We start from the raw sequence: 19,019 nt of genomic DNA, 5'->3' as shown, positions 1-19,019 counted from the left end.
GTACATGACAAGATAGGGCTCTCCAAGCCCCTCCCCTTCTTTAAGGGTTCTGGGATGGAAACTGTGTAGAGGTTGGGAGATTCTCAGTCTGTTGGGAGATGAGTTGGGGCAAAAACTCCCCACCAGCTGAGGACCTCTCTCTTCCTCTTGCTGGGGTTGGTGGTCTAGGGAACTCTTATTCCTCGGAGGCCAGTTGTTGTAGCCAAATTCATGATCATATCAGGAAATGAGCTTGGGAAAGTGGTTGTTGAGAGCAAATGCCAGCCCCAGCATCAAAGGTGGAGTGGGTGTCACTGTTACAGTCACAGAAGACAACCTGGTGCTTGGTGTAGCCCAGGATGCCCTTGAGGAGGCCCTCTGATGCCTGTTTACCACCTTCTTGATGTCATTGTATTTAGCAGCTTTCTCCAGGCAGCAGGTCAGATCCACTGGTGGGGGCATGGATGATCATGCCAGTGAGTTTCCCATTCAGATCAGAGATGACCTTGCCTACAGCCTTGGTGGTGTCAGTAGAAGCAGGGGTGATGTTCTGGGTAGCCCCTCTGCTATCAAACCAGAGCTTCCCAGAGGGACTGTCCACTGTCTTCTGGGTGGAGGTGACAGTATGGACTGTGGTCATATGTCCCTCCATGATGCCAAAGTTGTGGATGACCTTGGTCAAAAGAGCCAAGCCATTGGTAGTGCAGGAGGCATTACTGAAAATCTTGAGGGTGTTGTCATATTTTTCATGGTTCATGCCCATCACTAACATGGGGGCATCAGCAGAAGGGACAGAGATGTTGACTGTCTTGGCCCCACATGTCAAGTATTCTCCACAATGATGAAGACACCACAGCCTTCTTCACAGTGAGGAAGACACCAATGGATTCCACAACATACTCAGCACTAGCATCACTCCATTTGATGTTGGCAGGGTCTCATTCTTGCAATATGGAGATGGGCTTTCCACTGATGACAAGTTTCTCTCTCTCAACCTTGATTGTGCCACTGAATTTGCTGTGGGTGGACTCATACTGGAACATATATACCATGTATATAAGGTCAATGAAGAGGTCATTGATGGCAACAATATCCACAGAGTTAAAAGCAGTCCTGTTAACCGAACACCCAATATGGGCAAATCCATTTACCTTCACCATTATGTCTTGGGGACATGGCTGGCACTCTACCATGAGATGAAACTATCTGTCAAGTGGAGAGAAGCATACAGCCTGCCTAGTATAAACATTGTAACAATATTTGTGCTCCCAGTCCATGAGCATGGAGTATCTTTCCATTTGTTTGTGTCATCTTCAATTTTTTTCATCAATATTTATAGGTTTCAGAGTATAGGTCTTTAACCTCTTTGGTTAAGTTATTTCTATGTATTTTATTATTTTGGTGCAATCATAAATGGAATTATTTTCTTAATTTATCTTTCTGCTACTTCATTGTTAGTATATAGAAATGTGACATATTTCTGTACATTTATTTTGTACTATGTGACCTTACTGAATAAATTTATCAGTTCTAGTTTTTTGGTTTTTGGTGTTTTTTTTTTTTTGGTGGAGTTTATAGGGTTTTCCGTATACAGTATTTGCAAATAGTGAAAGTTTTACTTCTTCCTTACCAATTTTGATGCCTTTTATTTCTTTTTGTGCTCTGATTACTGTGGCCAGAACATCCAATACTATGTTGAATAAAATTTTTGAGAGTGGACATCCTTGTCTTGTTCCTGATCCTAAGGGAAAAGCCTAAAATTTTTCACCATTGAGTGTGATGTAAGTTGTGGGTTTTTCACATACGGGCTTTAATATGTTGAGGTATATTCCTTCTAAACCTACTTTGTTGAGGGTTTTTATCATGAACTGATATTGTTATTTGTCAAATGTTTTTACTGCATCTATTAAAATGATCATATCATTCTTATCCTTTCTCATGTTGATATAATATATAATGTTGATTGATTTGCAACTTTGACCCACCTTGCATCCCAGGAATAAATTCCACTTGATCATGATGAATTATTTTTTAAATGTATTGCTGGATTCATATTGCTAATATTTATTGAGGATTTTTGCATCTAAGTTCATTAGAGATAGTGGCCTGTAGTTCTCTCTCTCTCTCTCTCTCTCTGTCTCTCTCTCTCTTTTTTTTTTCTTTTTGAGGGGTGGGGTGTATTTATCTGGTTTTGGTATAAGGGTAATGCTGGCCTCCTCACAGAATGAATTTGGAAGCTTTCCTTCATCTTCTATTTTTTATAGTAGTTTGAGAAGAATAAGTATTAATTTGGTAGAATTCATCTGTGAAGCCATGTGGTCCTAGACTTTTGTTTGTTGGGAGTTTTTTTTTTTTTTTTTTTTTTTGATTACTGATTCAATTTCATTGCTGCTAATCAGTCTGTTCAATTTTTCTGTTTTTTAAAGGTTAATTTATTTTTGAAATAGAGGAAGAGTGCAAGCAGGGGAAGGGCAGAGAGAGAGGGAGACCGAGGATCCAAGGCAGCCTCCATGCTGACAGCAGAGAGCCCAATGTGGGGTTTGAACCCATGAACAGTGAGATGATGACCTGAGCCAAAATCAGACGCTTAAAACCAACTGAGCCACCCAGGTGCCCCAAATTTTCTATTTCTTCCTGATTCAGTTTTGGGAAGGTTATATGTTTCTATAAATTTATCCATTCCATCTAAGTTGTCCAATTTGTTGGCATATAATTTTTCATAATATTCTCTTATAAGCCTTTGTATTTCTGTGTTGTTGGTTGTTCTTTTTCCTCTTTCATTTCTTGATTTTGTTTATTTGAGTTCTTTCCCTCTCTCTCTCTCTTTCTCTCTCTCTCTTTTATGAATCTGGCTAAAGGTTTGTCAATTTTGTTGATCTTCTCAAAGAACCAGCTTCTGGTTTCATTGATCTATTCTATTGATTTTTGAGTTCTTGCTTCATGTATTTCTGCTCTAATATTTATTCTTTCCTTCCTTCTACTGGTTTTGGGGTTTTGTTTAGTCTTTTTCTAGATCCTTTAGGTATAAGATTAGGTTGAGATTTTCCTTGCTTCTTGATCTAGGCCTGTATTGCTGTAAACTTCCTTCTTACAATAGCGTTTGCTGCATCTCAAAGATTTTGGTACATTGTGTTTTCATTTTCATTTGTCTCCATGTATTTTTTCATTTCCTCTCTTTTTTTTTAAGAGAGAGAATGGGGGAGGGGTAGAGAGAGAGAGAGACAGAGAATCTTAAGCAGGCTTCATGCCCATCATGGTGCCCGAGGTGGGACTCCATCTCACAACTGTGAGATCATGACCTGAGCCTAAATCAAGAGTCAGAAGTTTACCCAACTGAGCCACCCAGGTGCTTCTCATTTCCTCTTTGATTTTTTGGTTGACCCATTCATCACTTAATGGCATGTTATTTAACCTCCATGTATTTGTGGTCTTTCTAGATTTATTCTTGTGGTTTACTTCTAGTTTTGTGGTCAGAAAAGATGCATGGTATGACTTTGATCTTTTTAAATTTTTTGAGATATGTTTTCTGGCCTAATATGTGATCTATTCTGGAGAATGTGCACTTGAAAATAGTGTATTCTTCTGTTGTTTTAAGATGGAATGCTCTGAATATATCTGTTAGGTCAATCTGGTCCAATGTGTCATTCAAAGCCACTGTTTCCTTATTGGTTTTCCGTTTGGATGACCTATGCATTAATGTAAGTGGGGTGTTACATTTGTTGTTACTATTGTTATATAACTATCAGTTACTTCATTATTTTTATTAATAACTGTTTTCAGAACTTTGAATGTATCATACCACTCTCTTCTGACCTGCGAAGTTTCTGCTGAAAAATCAGTTGATAGCCTTGTGGAGTTTCACTTGTATGTAGCTTTTTTTTCTCTTGCTGCTTTTAACATTCTCTATCACTCCTTTTTGCAATTTTAATTACTGTATGTCTTGGTGTGGACCTCCTTGGGTTAATTATGTTGAGAGCCCTCTCTGCTGACTAGATCTGGATGTCTGTTTCCTTCCTTAAGTTTGGGAAGTTTTCTGCTGTTATTTATTCAAATATATTTTCTATCCCCTCTTCTCTCTCATCTCTTTCTGAGATCCCTATAATGCAAATGTTTTACACTTAATGGTGTCACTGAGTTCCTTTAATCTATTTTTACTTTTTATTATTCTTTTTTCTTTCTCCTGTTCAGCTTGATTATTTTCCATTACTCTAGCCTCCAGGTAGCTGATCCATTCTTCTGCTTCCTCTGTTCTACTATTTATTCCATCTAATGTATTTTTTTAAATTTTAGTTATTGAGTTCTTCATCTCTGATTGGTTCTTTTTTATATTTTCTGTCTCTTTGTTGAGGGTCTCACCGAGGTCCTCCATTCTTTTCTCAAGTCCAGTGAGTATCTTTATGACTGCTACTTTAAAGTCTCTAGCAAGCATATTAGTTATCTCCATTTCTTTTAGCTCTCTTGCTGTTATTTTGACCTGTCTTTCATTTGTGATGTATTCCTCTATCTCCTCATTTTTTCAACTCTCTATGTCTGTTACTAACTGCTAGGGAAGTCAGCTACTTCTCCTGCTCTTGAAAGTAGCAGCCATATGAAGGAGAGCTCTTATAGTGCCCTACAGTGCAATATCCCCTGTTCATCAGAACCTGGAGCTTCGGGGGTGTTTCCTACGTGTGCTGTGCACACCCTATGTGGATGAGCCATGTTTACCTTCAGTTCAGTCATCTGCAATGGTTCTGTTTGGCTGTTGTGGGCAGGGTTTTGTTCCTGTGCTGTAAATGAGCCAGGCTGAGGCCATCTTGGGCTCAGTTGGGCCAGATCAGGCATTTTTCAGAGCTGTAGTAGTGTGAAATTGCAGGGTGTTCTCCCTGTGTTGTTTCCTGAGAGGCTTTCATTGGTGGAAGGTGCCTACAGTCAGACCAAATATCTGCCACTAGCCCACTGTTGGGGCCACATTTGGACTGGTATTTGTGTTTATCTTTCTTATCCCCAGTGCAGGAGTCATTTTGGGGTGTTGCTGGCCCTTATCAGTGCTGCTTGCACACTGCCAGGCTTGTGGCATGATTTTATATGGACTCATGCCAGGGGTATGTTGTGGAGGAGATGTCCACAGGAGAAGGCAGGGCCATGACACCTGTTCCAGCAAGGGCCATGACCATCCACTGTGAGAGGGGTCCTGCAGTTGCCTGGAAAACTTCTGCTGAGGCCTGGCTGGAAGGGGTGATACATTGAAGAGTGCAGGGGAGGGACATGGTGTTATCAAGCTAGGTAGAGAGTTTTCATGTTGTACTGGTTCTCACAGGTATCCTTGTATCTGTCCAACTGGGGGAAGAGAGATGGCAGCAATCAGCTCTTTTGTTCTTGGAGAAGTCTTCCTAAAATCCCTGTCCCTCCAGTGTAAGTTTTGAGATTAGTAAACAAATCTCCCTCCTGTATGCCCCAGGTATTTTTTCAAACTGCTGCTTCTGTGCTTTATCTCAGCAAGCTCTTTTATGCTGTCTCTTTAAGGGCTGGGAATCAGTTTCTCCTTGCCTTCTGGCTCTCCCAGAGAAGAGCCCACTGGTTTCTAAAAATCCAGGTGTTAAGCCCCACTGATTGTAAGAATTTGCAATGTTAATCCCCTCTGGTTTTCAAAGCCAAGTGTTAGGAGATTCATCTCTCCAGTGCAGGTCTCCCATGCCTGGCGTGCAGATGTGAGTTTTGCTCCTCTCCTTTCCCTGTGATTACAATGTCCCTCCCTCCTTGAGTTCAGTTTGGCTCCTGACTGTGTTTCTGCCCTTCCTACACTCTTCAGTGTTGCCTCTTTTCCACATTTAGTTATGGAGAGTCTATCCTGCCAGTCTTTCCATTGTTTTATAGGTTATTTACACTGATGTGGGTGTTATCTAGGTGTATCTGTGGCACAGGACGAACATTAGGATCCTCCTACTCTCCCATCTTCCCTGGAAGTCCTCTCGCTTTTATAGCAATTATTGAGTTATTCTAAGGTTATTCGTTTTCTTGCCTTTGAACATAAGCTCTTTGTAGGTGTTATACTTAACCTCATGCGGTATGTGTATTTGTGATGCTTTTCAAAGTGTTTGCATGTAGTAATTTACTTTTCATATCTGTTGGACACATGAATAAATGCATGGAACAATCTCATACTGCGAAACACATTTTTTGCTATGTGCTTTTATACAAGTGCCTTGTGTGATATGTAGAACTACTTTATTTTTCAGATGGGGAAAGTGAGAATGACATGGGGAGGCAACTGTCTTCTTACTCTTTTTTCATGTTCTATTTTTCTTTCCAGATAACCACAATAATTTTTCAAGAAGGGAAAGAATATTTGAGCAGTGATGGTCATTCACAACTCATATCTATTCTCCATTTCTTCCCATCTCATTAAGATAACTTTAAGATAAGATTATCAAATATATTTAACTTTTTAAAGCATGATTTCCTTGTCATTTTCACAGAATTAAAAAAAGGTAAAACAGAATTAAAGTAGATTCAATCTTCTATTTCAGTTTATTTGGGGCTCAATTTAAGATACTTCAACAAATACATATATTTTTTAACTAAAGATCATATTCAGCTGGAGGCTTCCTTAAGTTATTCATTGGCATGAACACCAGTAATGCAGAACTAGCATTTTCCACATCAACTGTTAAAATAAAATTTAATTATTTTGAACATATACATCTAATGTCTTCTGCACATTCTATATTTATGTAAACAATAATGTACTTTTTATGAAATAATATTTATAATTATAAATGAAAGGTTTATTTAAGAAAAATGAGAGTTTGCAATGACAATATTTGAACAAAGTTATGCAATATGTTCAGTGTCTACTGTCATCTGTATCCTTTCCCTTGGGTATAGATGTATAGCAGCAAATGACATAATGATATAGTACTTTGGAGGGGTTTTACTTATTATTTTTGCACACACTGTGTAATGAGCCAAAAGTTATTACAATCCCTTCCTCTGTTTCCTCCCTTTATTACAAAGATAGCAAAGAGACTGTAGAACCACTTAGAAAGCTTATTAAGTCACAAAATCCTGATTCAGATCTGGGATAGAGATAAGAATTTCCCTTTCTATCATAATCTTAAGTGATCATGTTGATGCTGGTCTAGGGAACACAAACCACTGCTTTACAACAGAGACTAACAAGCTACATTTATTTACCTCAGTGTCTATGTGACCTTGCATACCTCAAGGGGGGGAGTGAGTTATGCTGTAATAACAGTTGCCTAATATAAGTGGCTTAAAAAATGAAGAACCATCTCTCAACTCAGGATTCATATATGAGGAAAGTCATTGTGAACTCATGGGTTCTCACTCCAGGAACCAGGCATATATAGTTGTTATCTGGAGTCTTCGGCAGACAGTAACAGAGGGGGAAAAATGTGACAACTTCTACATTGGGATCATAAGGTACAGCTCAGAAATAACATATATCATTTTTACTTAAATTTCCTTGACCAATGTAAGTGACTTGACAATTTCTGAAGGACAGAGGAGGTGAGAGGAAGATACTTAGAAAGAAATGAACCTGAATGGTAGCAAACAGCTATAAGGCCCATTCTTACCAAAATGATATAATAACAAGTCATTGAGTGAGTGCTTCCTTGGGAGGAATAGACTTGGAGAAATGCCCTTTCTGAGTTCCACCCTCTTTGACATACACTTTTTATTTTTTAAACTGGAATGTAGCTGTGATTTCTGGAGGTACAGCACCCATACTGAGGTCAGAAAGATGAGTAAGATAGAGCCTACCAGACAAACCCAGCCCAGCATCTGTTTTTGTAAATAAAATTTTATTGGAACATAGTCACACTCATTTATTTTTGTATTGTCTATGGTTACTTTCACACTACAAAGGCAAAGTTAAATAGTGGCAACAGAGACCTTATAGCCCCAAACGCCTAACATATTCTCTGGCCCTTTACAGAAAAAGTTTTTCAACTCCTATACTAAGGATTACAGAGCATAAAGATAAACAGAACTTGGATCCTTGATGACATCCTTGATCGCCTATATTACCGTGGATTGCCTTTTCTAGAGCTTTTTTTTTTCTTTAAACAAGAGAAATATTAAGCCTTATTTATTCAGTCCAGGCTAGCAGAATTTATTACTCACAACTGAAAGCATTCTTAACTGCCATATCCCTACAAACATCCTGAGATGCTAAAACACTAGACATTATCCAAATTTTCATATGGTAAACAGACCCATAGGTAAAAGGATTTGCTTAAGCTCATGTAGCTACCTATTTGGCTGAGTCAGTTCTATATAGCCAGGAATACAGGTCCCCAGGTGAGCACACCATGTAGATGCATTGCAGTCTTATTTTTTTATTACATTTAGCAAAATTTTGGGAAATGCATCATCATGCTGGATAAGTTATAATAAACACAAAATCATCATAGTGACAACAAGTTTGGAAGAGATACTTTGATGTAAACACACTGGAATTCCTATTTTTAATTTTGGGTGAAAGTATAAGATTAGAATATAAACAATAATTAATTGTCTGGATATAGAAAAGTACAAGGTCTGGGAAATTTATAAAATGGAAACAGGGCACATATTTTTGAAAGTTTAACTTGTGCCAAGGTTTTGCACAGAGAAACATTATTTAATTCTTATAACAACTAATGTGAGTGAAACATATTTGTATGTCCCTTTACACATCAACAACCTGAAGCTCAGAGTTAAAAAGATGTGTTTAAAGTCACACTTGTAGTTTAGAGTGAGGTTCAGTTTAGAGTTCTTATCTCCTAACAGGCCATGTTTTCTGTCTCCCCCTGTGTCTCTGTCTCTGCCTTTCTGTCTCTCCCTTTCAAATACAGCATGGTGTCAGACAGAAGTAAGTGGATATGTCTAGGAAAGTTTTGTCTTTCATGGGTGCTTCACTTTCCTTTTATTTTCTTTCCCTTCCCAAATAGTTACAAGATTTTTCCCCCAGTGTCACCTTCATAGACAGTAATTCTCAAAATGTAGTCCCTGAACCATCATCATCACTATTACTAGAAACTTGTAATGCAAATTCTTTGTCCCACCCCAGATTTATAGTATCAGAAGAGCTAGAAATCCCAGACCAGAAAGCTGTGTTGTAAAATACCTCGGGTGATTGTGATGCACTAAATGTTGAGAACTACTTCTCTATGGCATTGCCTTCAGGCTCTGATGGCTACCCTCTTACTTCCCTGAGTTCACAGCTGAACAGATCTCTCACCTAAGCATGTGGAGAATGTGAAATATTCTTAGAAGGGAAGAACTCACAGTGTCGTGTACTTTGTCCCTAGAGAGTTTTTAAATCTGGATAAAGGTGATGGTGTTCTGATGATGGAAATGTTTAGTTTGAGGTTGTCTCAGTCACTCCAAAAAACATTTTTTTTTTACATGACACACACTAAGTCTAGCCATACACCAGTGAAGAAAAGACAGCATTGCTGACTTCATAGAGCTTATCTACTAGAGGAGGAGATAGAGTTTGATGAAAGAATTTGAATCGAGACTTAACTGCAGTGAAAATGAGTGTTGGAAATGTCTGAGGGATGAGTATTTAGGCAGAGAAATAGCAAGTGTGAGGACCTTGTGGTGAGAATGTGATCAGCAAGTCCAGGATGACTAGAATGGAATGAAGAAGGGGAAACATCTAGGAGATGAGGTAGAGAGATATTCTGGAGAAAGATCAAGGATTTGGGATTTTATTTAACTGCGATGAAGAGTCATTAGAAATGACTTCAAGGGATGATATACTGTAATTTACCTTTTAAAAGGATTCTTCTGGGTGCTGAGTGGGAGATAGTCAGACAGTGGGAGGATAGAGTTGGGGAGAACCCTGTAGTTATAGAAATGGGCAGAGAAGTTAAGAGACCACTGCAATAATCCAGGTGGTTCACCGTGAGGTAGTAGCAGTAGACAAGAAGATATGTGGTTGTAATTGGTTTATTTGAACATACTAATAAAAGAATTTCACAAGAGTTCAGGAGTCAGAGTCAAAGAAGTCAAGTTGACAAAGATGCCTCTAAAATGTTTGACTTAAGCAATTGCACCCAATGGTGGGATACCATTTCCTATGTCACGACAACCTGAAGGAGATGCATCCTTTTTTGGGGAAAATATGATAAGAATCTAGAAATCATTTTTGTGTGAGATGAATATTGACATCCAAGAAGATACAGAGTCTGGATTTCAGAGGAGAAATTTGGTAACCTTGACAGCCACTGGCGAGGCCAAATAACTTCTCATAGGGTATTGAAAATAGAAAAGGCTGTTTCAGATGGAATGACTAAGCAAAGGAATAATACCAACTCTTGTCCACAAGTAAAAAGGAGGCTTAAAAAGACATGATAGAATGTGAAAAGAGAAAATGGGTGGCACCATAAGATTCTAAGAAAACAGAGTTTTGAGAAGGGTTGATCAACAGTGGCAAATGCAACCAACAGGTCAAGCAAACTACATCTGAAAATAGTTGTTAAAGAAACATAGAGGTCTTTTCTATTTGGTTGTGGAGGTGGGACAAATCAAGTGAGAATTGTATGTTGAGGGAGGGTGGGAGAGAGGAAGGGAGAGACAGGAAAATGAAGAGAGAGACAGGAAATGAAGCTAGACTACTCGTATATTTTTGGTCTTTAATCAACAATACAAAAATGTTGACAGGATATATATGTTAATGTTTTTATTGATTTTTAAAATAAAATTATATGAAGAAGGCTTTATTTAATAACCTCAGGGAATAGTCTTATATACTTATAGTTCTTATATATAAGACTATATACTATAGTCTTATATACTTTTAAGTTCAATTTTTTTATTTCTGAAATAAGACGAATATAAAACTATGCAGAGGTCCATTATGTGTATTAAATTTAATAATCCAAATGAAGTACAGAGCACATAACTTGAGGAATAGTAGACACTTAACAAATGTTAGTTGTACTTATTTCATAGTATTACTATTAGTATTTGATAGCATTTTTCATTCCTTGTTTCTGCCTCTCCTCCAGGACTATCAATTATCTATAGGCTGTTGATTTATTCACTGGCCATCTCAATCAATCTTTCATCTTTTTATAAAAATTCACCTTTTTCCTTTTTCTCCTCATTCTGAGAGTTTCAAATTTCTGAGGTGTACCAATGATTTTATACTTTCAGTGAAGATTCATACTCTGCTGCCTTATTTCTGTGTTTTTCCATCACCATTCATATTTTCTTTGTCCATTTTCATCAGCCTAAATTCTCCTTCTGCCTGTCAGATCCATTTCACAGAAGTCATGTCTTCTTTGATTCTAATGAAGATCTTAAAACAAATTCCTGGAATTTCCTTTTGGATCCTGCAGTAGCACATTTTTCAGAAGTTATGTTATTCTTTTGAGGCTGTTAAAATTTTCTGTTAAAACTCTTGATGATTTTCTGAAGTTTTGTGTCTTACTCATCTTCAAAAAAAGGCCAGGTCTTTGTTACTGGACAACCCTTGCTATTTCTCCCATGCCATTGTAGGTAATTGTGTTACCTTCTTCAAATCTATAGCTGAGGAACAGGTTGATGTGCATAGCTTCTAAATCTCAAGCTGGCTTTCATCCAAAGTACTACTGTACTACTGAGGTGGCATCTTTCCCCACCTCCTTTTGACTGGTTCTTCATTAAGCTAAATTGATATAACCAACACATGAAAAGCAAAATTGCTAGCAAGGATTGCTACTGGTGGCCTGCCCATATCTGTTGACTTCTATGGTACTGTTCTCGTGAGGATTATCCCTCCCAATTGTCACATGTCACTTTCAAATTCAATACTTACATAAGAGACTAACTATACAAATGCACTATGACCAGTCTCTATATAAAGATAAAACTCTGGTTCACAGTGTGCAACAACCAACCCAAGAAGCCAAACTACTATCTATAGTGATCCAACTAGGAGGGCAGACTATTATCTGTACTACCAATCCAGGAAGTTGAACAATAACCCCTTGAGCAATCAGCCCAAAGTGGCCAGGACTTCACTGATAATTGGTAGCTTCTCTAATATTTTCTCCCACTTCCAGTTTAGTATTAAACAGATAAAGCCAAATATATAACGAAACCAAAACTTAGGATGTCCTGCTTTTAGCTATCCAGACTACAACTTCCCTATGCCAATAGCCTCCAATCAGGACATACCTGAAATCTTCCCTTCTATCCACCATTAAGGTTTCCCACTGCACTGCATGCCTTTGAGTCTCTGCTGAATGTAAATGATGGTGGCTGACCCTTTCTGTAGTGAGCTCTAAATAAATAGGCTTTGCTTGCTCTCATTTGAGCGATCTTCATTAATTTTCACTCACTGCCCAGTTGAATTCTGGGCTATCTAGCTTCTACCTACATGAGTAAATATTAATCAACTAATATTTTGGGGAATGATGCATCTTAAGAAGAAAAGCAAGATCTACCATAAGGTAAAATTTGGATAGCTTATTATTATGATTCATTTGCATCACATTTATTAGTTTTTAAAATCAATTTTGGTTTTTGATTTTTTTTTTCTTTATGGATGTCTTAGAAGTTGTGACAGGGTGCTTCATGCTGGCATCTTATAGCAGGAGTAGCCATGCTACTCTTTACAGGTACGTTTTATTACAACACCAGTTCTGACTCACTAAATTCAAGGTTATTGTGTTGCTCAGGCTGACAACTTTGACTCCCTCTCCTACACCTACAAACACACACACACAGTTCCACTAATAAATGAGTCCCATTATCCAGATCATTTTGTTTGTTTTTTTAAAAGTTTGCCCTCAAATGTATACATATTTTAGACAACAGTATTATTTTTCTTGAACTAACCATAAATTGAGTCACTGAACCACCTGGCTATCTGATAAGTCTTCTAATTAAAAAAATGTTTATTTCCCACATTATGCTACTAATTGCTCTGCAGCTTTTATAAATAAATGAGGAGCTAGCACTCACACATATCCCTAAAAGAAGGAAGGCATCAAGCTGTTGAAAAGCAATGAATAGGTCTTCTTTTCAGCTCTTTCCATCAACTGAGAAAAGTTAAGTTTCACAACTTGTGTTTGCTGTGTGAATAGTCTATTTTTCTTTTATCTGCTTTTCACCTCTGCACATAGTCTTGTGTCCTTGAGACACAAACTAATTTAGAGTGGCTCTTTGCTATTCCTGGTAATTCAGTCTTGTTTTTCTATTGCACACTCCAAAGCTCAGTGTGAAACATTTATCCTACTTAATCATGACAATGTAGGTGCCAGGAGGAATTGAGCACAGCAGCAGTGCAGCAAGGATCTGGCCTTAGTGAGGAAGAATACTGGCTCCTTTGTTTTCCCTTTTGTAACTTCCATCACGCATCCCTTTCTGTGTCTTAGTATTTCCTTCACGTATGTTCACCACCTCAAATTATGTTTGCATTCTGCTGCAGTCTAAAATTATTTTTCTTTTTAGCCAAATCTCACCAATCTATTACTATACTGGTGGAGGGGCGCCTGGGTGGCTCAATCAGTTAAGCGTCCGACTTCGGCTCAGGTCATGATCTCACAGTCCGTGAGTTTGAGCCCCGCGTCGGGCTCTGTGCTGATAGCTCAGAGCCTGGAGCCTGTTTCAGATTCTGTGTCTCCCTCTCTCTCTGCCCCTCCCCTGTTCATGCTCTGTCTCTCTCTGTCTCAAAAATAAATAAACGTTAAAAAAATTTTTAAAAATACTAATTATTATACTGGTGGAGTGAATAGGCTGGTTTCTACAGCTTCAATATCAATAGGTAGATAATGTTAACATGTTCCATCAGGCATTTGACTTTAAGGGTTTCATGGAGACATACCTTCTAATGTGAGTTGATACTCACACTGACTCAGAGAGCTGCCCTCTCTAAAGTAGTCAGCTAGTTTGGAGTCAGCTAGCTTAGCATCAGGCTAATTCCTCTATCATTTGATTCCCTCTTCAATATTCTTTCTTCTACCAAACAAGGATACAAAACAGAAGCATATATTTGACTAAGTAATAACAGTTGAGTCGCTTGACTTATTATAATCATTTTTGACAATGCAATTCTATTAATAATTATTGTCAGTGTTTGCTATGTGCCAGGCACTGTGCTAAAGAGTTTATGATTCACAGCAACTTCATGAAGCATATACCATTATTAACCCCACCTAACAGAAGAACCAGACTCATCAAATGGCTAAGGACTTTGCTCAGGGTCATATAACTTCCAGTCCAGGTTCTTATTTTGAAGGGGGTGTTATTTCTTTGATAATTCTTTTTAAACTTAACGTAATTAACAAAAGTGCCATGTAAATTGCATTACTTAGAGAGGAAAAAGGTTTGGGAGGGAGAGATTGCATTACATTCAAATTTCAAATTTGTTATTTCTCTGTAGAAAAGATTGAAAGGTAAATTGTAAAACATCTCACAATTCAAATCAAGCCAGTATATACAGGAAACAAGGTTGGATGCCTTCAGAATCTGTTTTCTCAAGACTCAATATTGCCTCCCCCAAACTCAAACTCTGTGACTTATTATTTTTGCATTCTGAGGTAGGTGACATACATTCCACAAACTTCAGTTTCTATATCTGTTAAGTGGAGATACTTCAAGAGTTATGAGGTTTAAATAAGCTCATGGATGTAAAATGCTTAGCAAAGTGCCCAGCACCCACTAAACCTTCCTACATAATAGCTACAAGTGGCCATCAGAGGGCATCATAACGTGAGATTTGCCTACATTGGCAGCCCATTTCTTTGCTTCTCTATCACAATTCTGTTGTGGAGAGGAAGAGGAGACTGTGAGTTAATATCTAGCATGGTACAACATAACACTGGGATGAGGGAAATGAGGCCTGACCATCATCACAAGTTTTCTGCTAATACTGTATGACACTGGGAACATTATTAACACTGCCTGAGCTCAAATTCAACCTGAGGGAAAAATAAGGTAGGTACAATGACTTCGGACACCAGCTACCTGGACTTGGGCCAAACTTCACAGGCTAAAGGCACAGTCCCCCTTAAGACTTCCCTGACTTCAAACACCATCCATAAGTTAGGGATCATCAGGTCACACTATCTTTTGACCAGCTGGCTATAAATTTAGGGGTTTCCACTACCTCTAAACACTCTCATGGTTCAAGAATATTCTAGAAAGACTCCTAGAACTCAGGAATGCACTATGGTTAAGATTACAGTTTCATTATAGCAAAAAAAAAAAAGTACATTTCACAACCAATGGGTGAGATGCATAGGGCAAGATCTGGGGTGGTCTTAGCTGCAGAGCTCCCATTATCCCCAGGGTCGCATTACCCTTGAGGACATTGATGCATGACAATACTTAGAATATTGACAACCAGGGACATCCAACTGAGATTTGGTGTCTAAGGTTTCTTTTGGGTTGTGGTATGTAGGTATGATTGATTCAGCTATTCACTACAGGGTTGAAGTTAATCCCCAGTCTCCCACTCCTCCCCAGAGGTTGGGCTGATGTCATATGGCTCAAAGACACAACTCTTTACTCACATGGTTAGTCTTTCTGGCTTTACTGTCTCCCATCCTGAGTTATCTTCTTAGCGTAAACACCCAGGGGCCTACTATGAATCACTTTTTCAGTATAAACTATCAGATGTGGCCTGAAAGATTCACCATGAATAACAAGGACACTCTGGGAAATTCCAAGGATTTAGAGGTTACCTTCCAGGCAGTAGAGACGAAGGCCAGCCAAATTCTTTATTACAAGTAGGTGATATAAAATATGCTATCTTGTTTCACACATGATCTTGAATTAAAGAATCTGGGAATTTTGTCAATGCATAATCAGGAAAAGGAAAAGCAAAGGAAGTGTTATAACAAAAGGTTCTCTCTTCCATGATTGTCTTTCACAAAATAGGCACAGAAGGAAGAGATGACTCTGGTATCAGAAACGAACTATGGTGGGGAAAAAAAAGTGGCTGGAAAGAATGTGTAGTGAACTATTGTGTCCAATAGCTTATTGCTCTATTATCTAAAGTTTCAGCTGATTCCATTATTAAGCAATAAAACAGTCATATTCATCATCCTATATCCTGCAGACCTTTCAGTTATGCACCAAAGGCCTTAGAATTATAGTATATTGTGAGATTTGGTTTTTCCCATGTTTTGTTTCTTTTTTTTAAGTTTATTTATTTATTTTGAGAGGAGGGGGAGGGGCAGAGCGAAGGGGGTAGAGAGAGAATCTCAAGAAGGTTCCGTGCTGTCAGTGCAGATCCTAGTGAAGGGCTCAAACTCACAAATTACAAAATTATGACCTGAGCCCAAACCAAGAGTCAGACACTTAACTGACTGAGCCACCCAAATGCCCCTCACCTTTCACGTCTAGGTCTTATGATCTGATCCCTTTCTCATGCAAAGGTTATTGGCATTAACGGAAATTTTCACATATTAGACAAAAAAATAATGTCAATGCAACATACAAACCTTAAACACATTGCTTTGTAATTTCTGAAACAATATAACATGTTGAGGAAAATAAATATTTTAAGCATATTGTAGTAACTTACTTACTCCGTGCAGCTACAGAATAGATCATCACAGATTACCTACTCTTTACTAACAAAAAATGTCTTCTCTGCTTTTCTTCCCAAGCTGGAAGTGGTACATTCTTTGTGAAAAGAAGTGATTAATGCTGCCGTGGAAATGAACGTCATTCGTTGAGATGATTACTTACAAGTGATCTCACATATGTACTATTGTATGTGGTGACTTGTACAGAGGTGCAAGGGAACAAAAAGATATTCTCTGTGCTTTTCCTAGTGACAATATGATATTTATATATATACTCAGAAGCTTTTTAAGACCAGTTTGTAGTTTAATAGACTCTGTGTGAGGAAAATATTCCTCATATATAATAGGGAACCAATTAAGAATGGTTCCTCTGCTTCCCTTTATTTAACCACTTATTTAGTCAATATGTGGTCAGGCTAAACAAGGCTTAGTTCCCAGCAACAAGGATGTGGAGTGCCTTGTTCTTTTGGGACTCACCAGTCGTTGATAAAGTAGATAGTTCTAGGGGGCGCCTGGGTGGCGCAGTCGGTTAAGCGTCCGACTTCAGCCAGGTCACGATCTTGCGGTCCGTGAGTTCGAGCCCCGCGTCAGGCTCTGGGCTGATGGCTCGGAGCCTGGAGCCTGTTTCCGATTCTGTGTCTCCCTCTCTCTCTGCCCCTCCCCCGTTCATGCTCTGTCTCTCTCTGTCCCAAAAATAAATAAAAAACGTTGAAAAAAAAAGTAGATAGTTCTATGATTTATTTAAATCAATCTGACGATGTTAACATGTTCTATGAGGCATTCAGCCTTAAGGATCCCACTTAGATATACCTTCTTATTTGATGTAGAACAATTACACATGTTACAGAGGTGTAAGATACAGAATGCTCCAAGAGTTTGGAGTGGAGTGAGAGACTTATTCTACCTACGTGCTTTCAGAAAATCCTTCGCAAAAGAGTGTCATTTGAGATGAATCTTGATGGATAAGTAGTGACTGCCTAAACCAAGGAAGAGATGAAGGATATTTCTTTCAGTAAGCAATGACTTGTGAGTAGCATGAACATCAGACGTCAAGGAATGAACTACCAGGTAAATAAAGGAATGGAGATCAATGGAACATAACCAAAAATGAGGATATCTTGGGTTTAGATAACTCATTCTTGAGGGAAGATGAAGGAATGGAAAGGAGTACACAAGTGATACAGAGAAGTCTCTGCTACTAATTAGCTGCAAGCCTAGCGCCCAGGATTGCTCATCTGCCCATCTGTAATTTGCAGGCTCAGATCCCTTTGATGAGCTGTTCCTGGAGCTTTCATTAGTGTGCTCCCCTATAGTTGCCATGTGATGAATGTATTGGGTTGACAGTGACAGAAAATGAAGCACCACCCACCCAGAAGCTTCCCTTGGTTCTACCAATTTCTTCCTGTCCTGCAGCCTCATCCAATTACTTCCTCTCTCCGCATTTACTCTGAACTTTCCTGTTTGTGGACACAAATCATTCTTCTTCCTGGAATGCTCTGTTCACCTCCTAGCTCAAAATCAACTTTTCAAACCATAACTCTTGAAAGACTTTCCAAACTACCCAAGCTAAAATTAATATTCCTCTGTCCTTCCATTTGTGTATCTGTTTCAGCAGATCCTTGTGAACTTTATGTCATCATTAGCATGTGTTTTCCCTGTGGACGATAAACCCACAGAGCCATTCACCATATTTGGATTCTCAGTAGTTCCTATTGCCATGTGTGGTGCATAATGGATGCACAGCATGCATCTTGTCAATAGAAACTGAGAAATACTTTTATAAAACTGTCAAAGCAGAAATCAGGCCTCTAAAATAATTTGATTTTTTTGTACATGTAAGAGACAGTTTCTTATAATGTATATTAAGCTTGATTCCAGACTTTTACCTCAAGCAGAAAACATGCTATCAGTTAACTGGGGACAAAATATTCAGGTACAAGCTTATCTTTTGGCACTTCAAACTATAAATTCATTTTCCATTTTCAAAGCCATAAACTATGTTCTTTGATAGCTAGTCCAGTCATAAGGTTTTACTATACAATTTTAAACTTCCTTTGTTGATGTACCCAGATAAGTTATTACTTTATGAGCTATAGACTATTAACAGGAATTCATATTGAGCAGCTTCTTTTGCATAAAACATTCCTGGGGAAATACAATTACTGTGACACTATTATTAAAGCGGAAAGGAAATATATCACTTGAGAAAAGGCAAATCCTATAGTAATTCCTTTTGCTCCTAGTGTCAAATGCTTTTTAACCAGGTTACAGCTTTTTTCTAACAAACTGATTTCCCATTTCTTCCCTTTGTAGGATACTTAAAAATACCTACAATCCTAATTTTCTCTCTCTTACTTGGCATTATAAAGTTTGTAAGTAAACTTGATCTTCCTGTCTCCAGTTCCTTTTATTTAGTATGGTAATGAGTTACCTTTACTTTTTGGTTTAGCAACTATATAGGACATACACTTTTTAAAGACAGAAATAAATTATTTTCTGTTTAGGTCAATATTAGAAGCA

General features: G+C 38.2%; 1 pseudogene; it reads right to left on the bottom strand.

Annotated features, from left to right (window-relative positions):
• Nucleotides 1–219: 219 nt before the first annotated feature.
• LOC109275122 (glyceraldehyde-3-phosphate dehydrogenase-like) lies at nt 220–1,139 on the bottom strand (annotated as a pseudogene).
• Nucleotides 1,140–19,019: the final 17,880 nt, after the last annotated feature.

The sequence above is a fragment of the Panthera pardus genome, unplaced genomic scaffold (genome assembly GCF_024362965.1).
Source record: "Panthera pardus isolate Hobbes unplaced genomic scaffold, ASM2436296v1 HiC_scaffold_16, whole genome shotgun sequence".
Taxonomy (NCBI): domain Eukaryota; kingdom Metazoa; phylum Chordata; class Mammalia; order Carnivora; family Felidae; genus Panthera; species Panthera pardus.
Note: the sequence above shows the minus strand (reverse complement) of the source record. Positions and strands in the feature narration are given on the sequence as shown.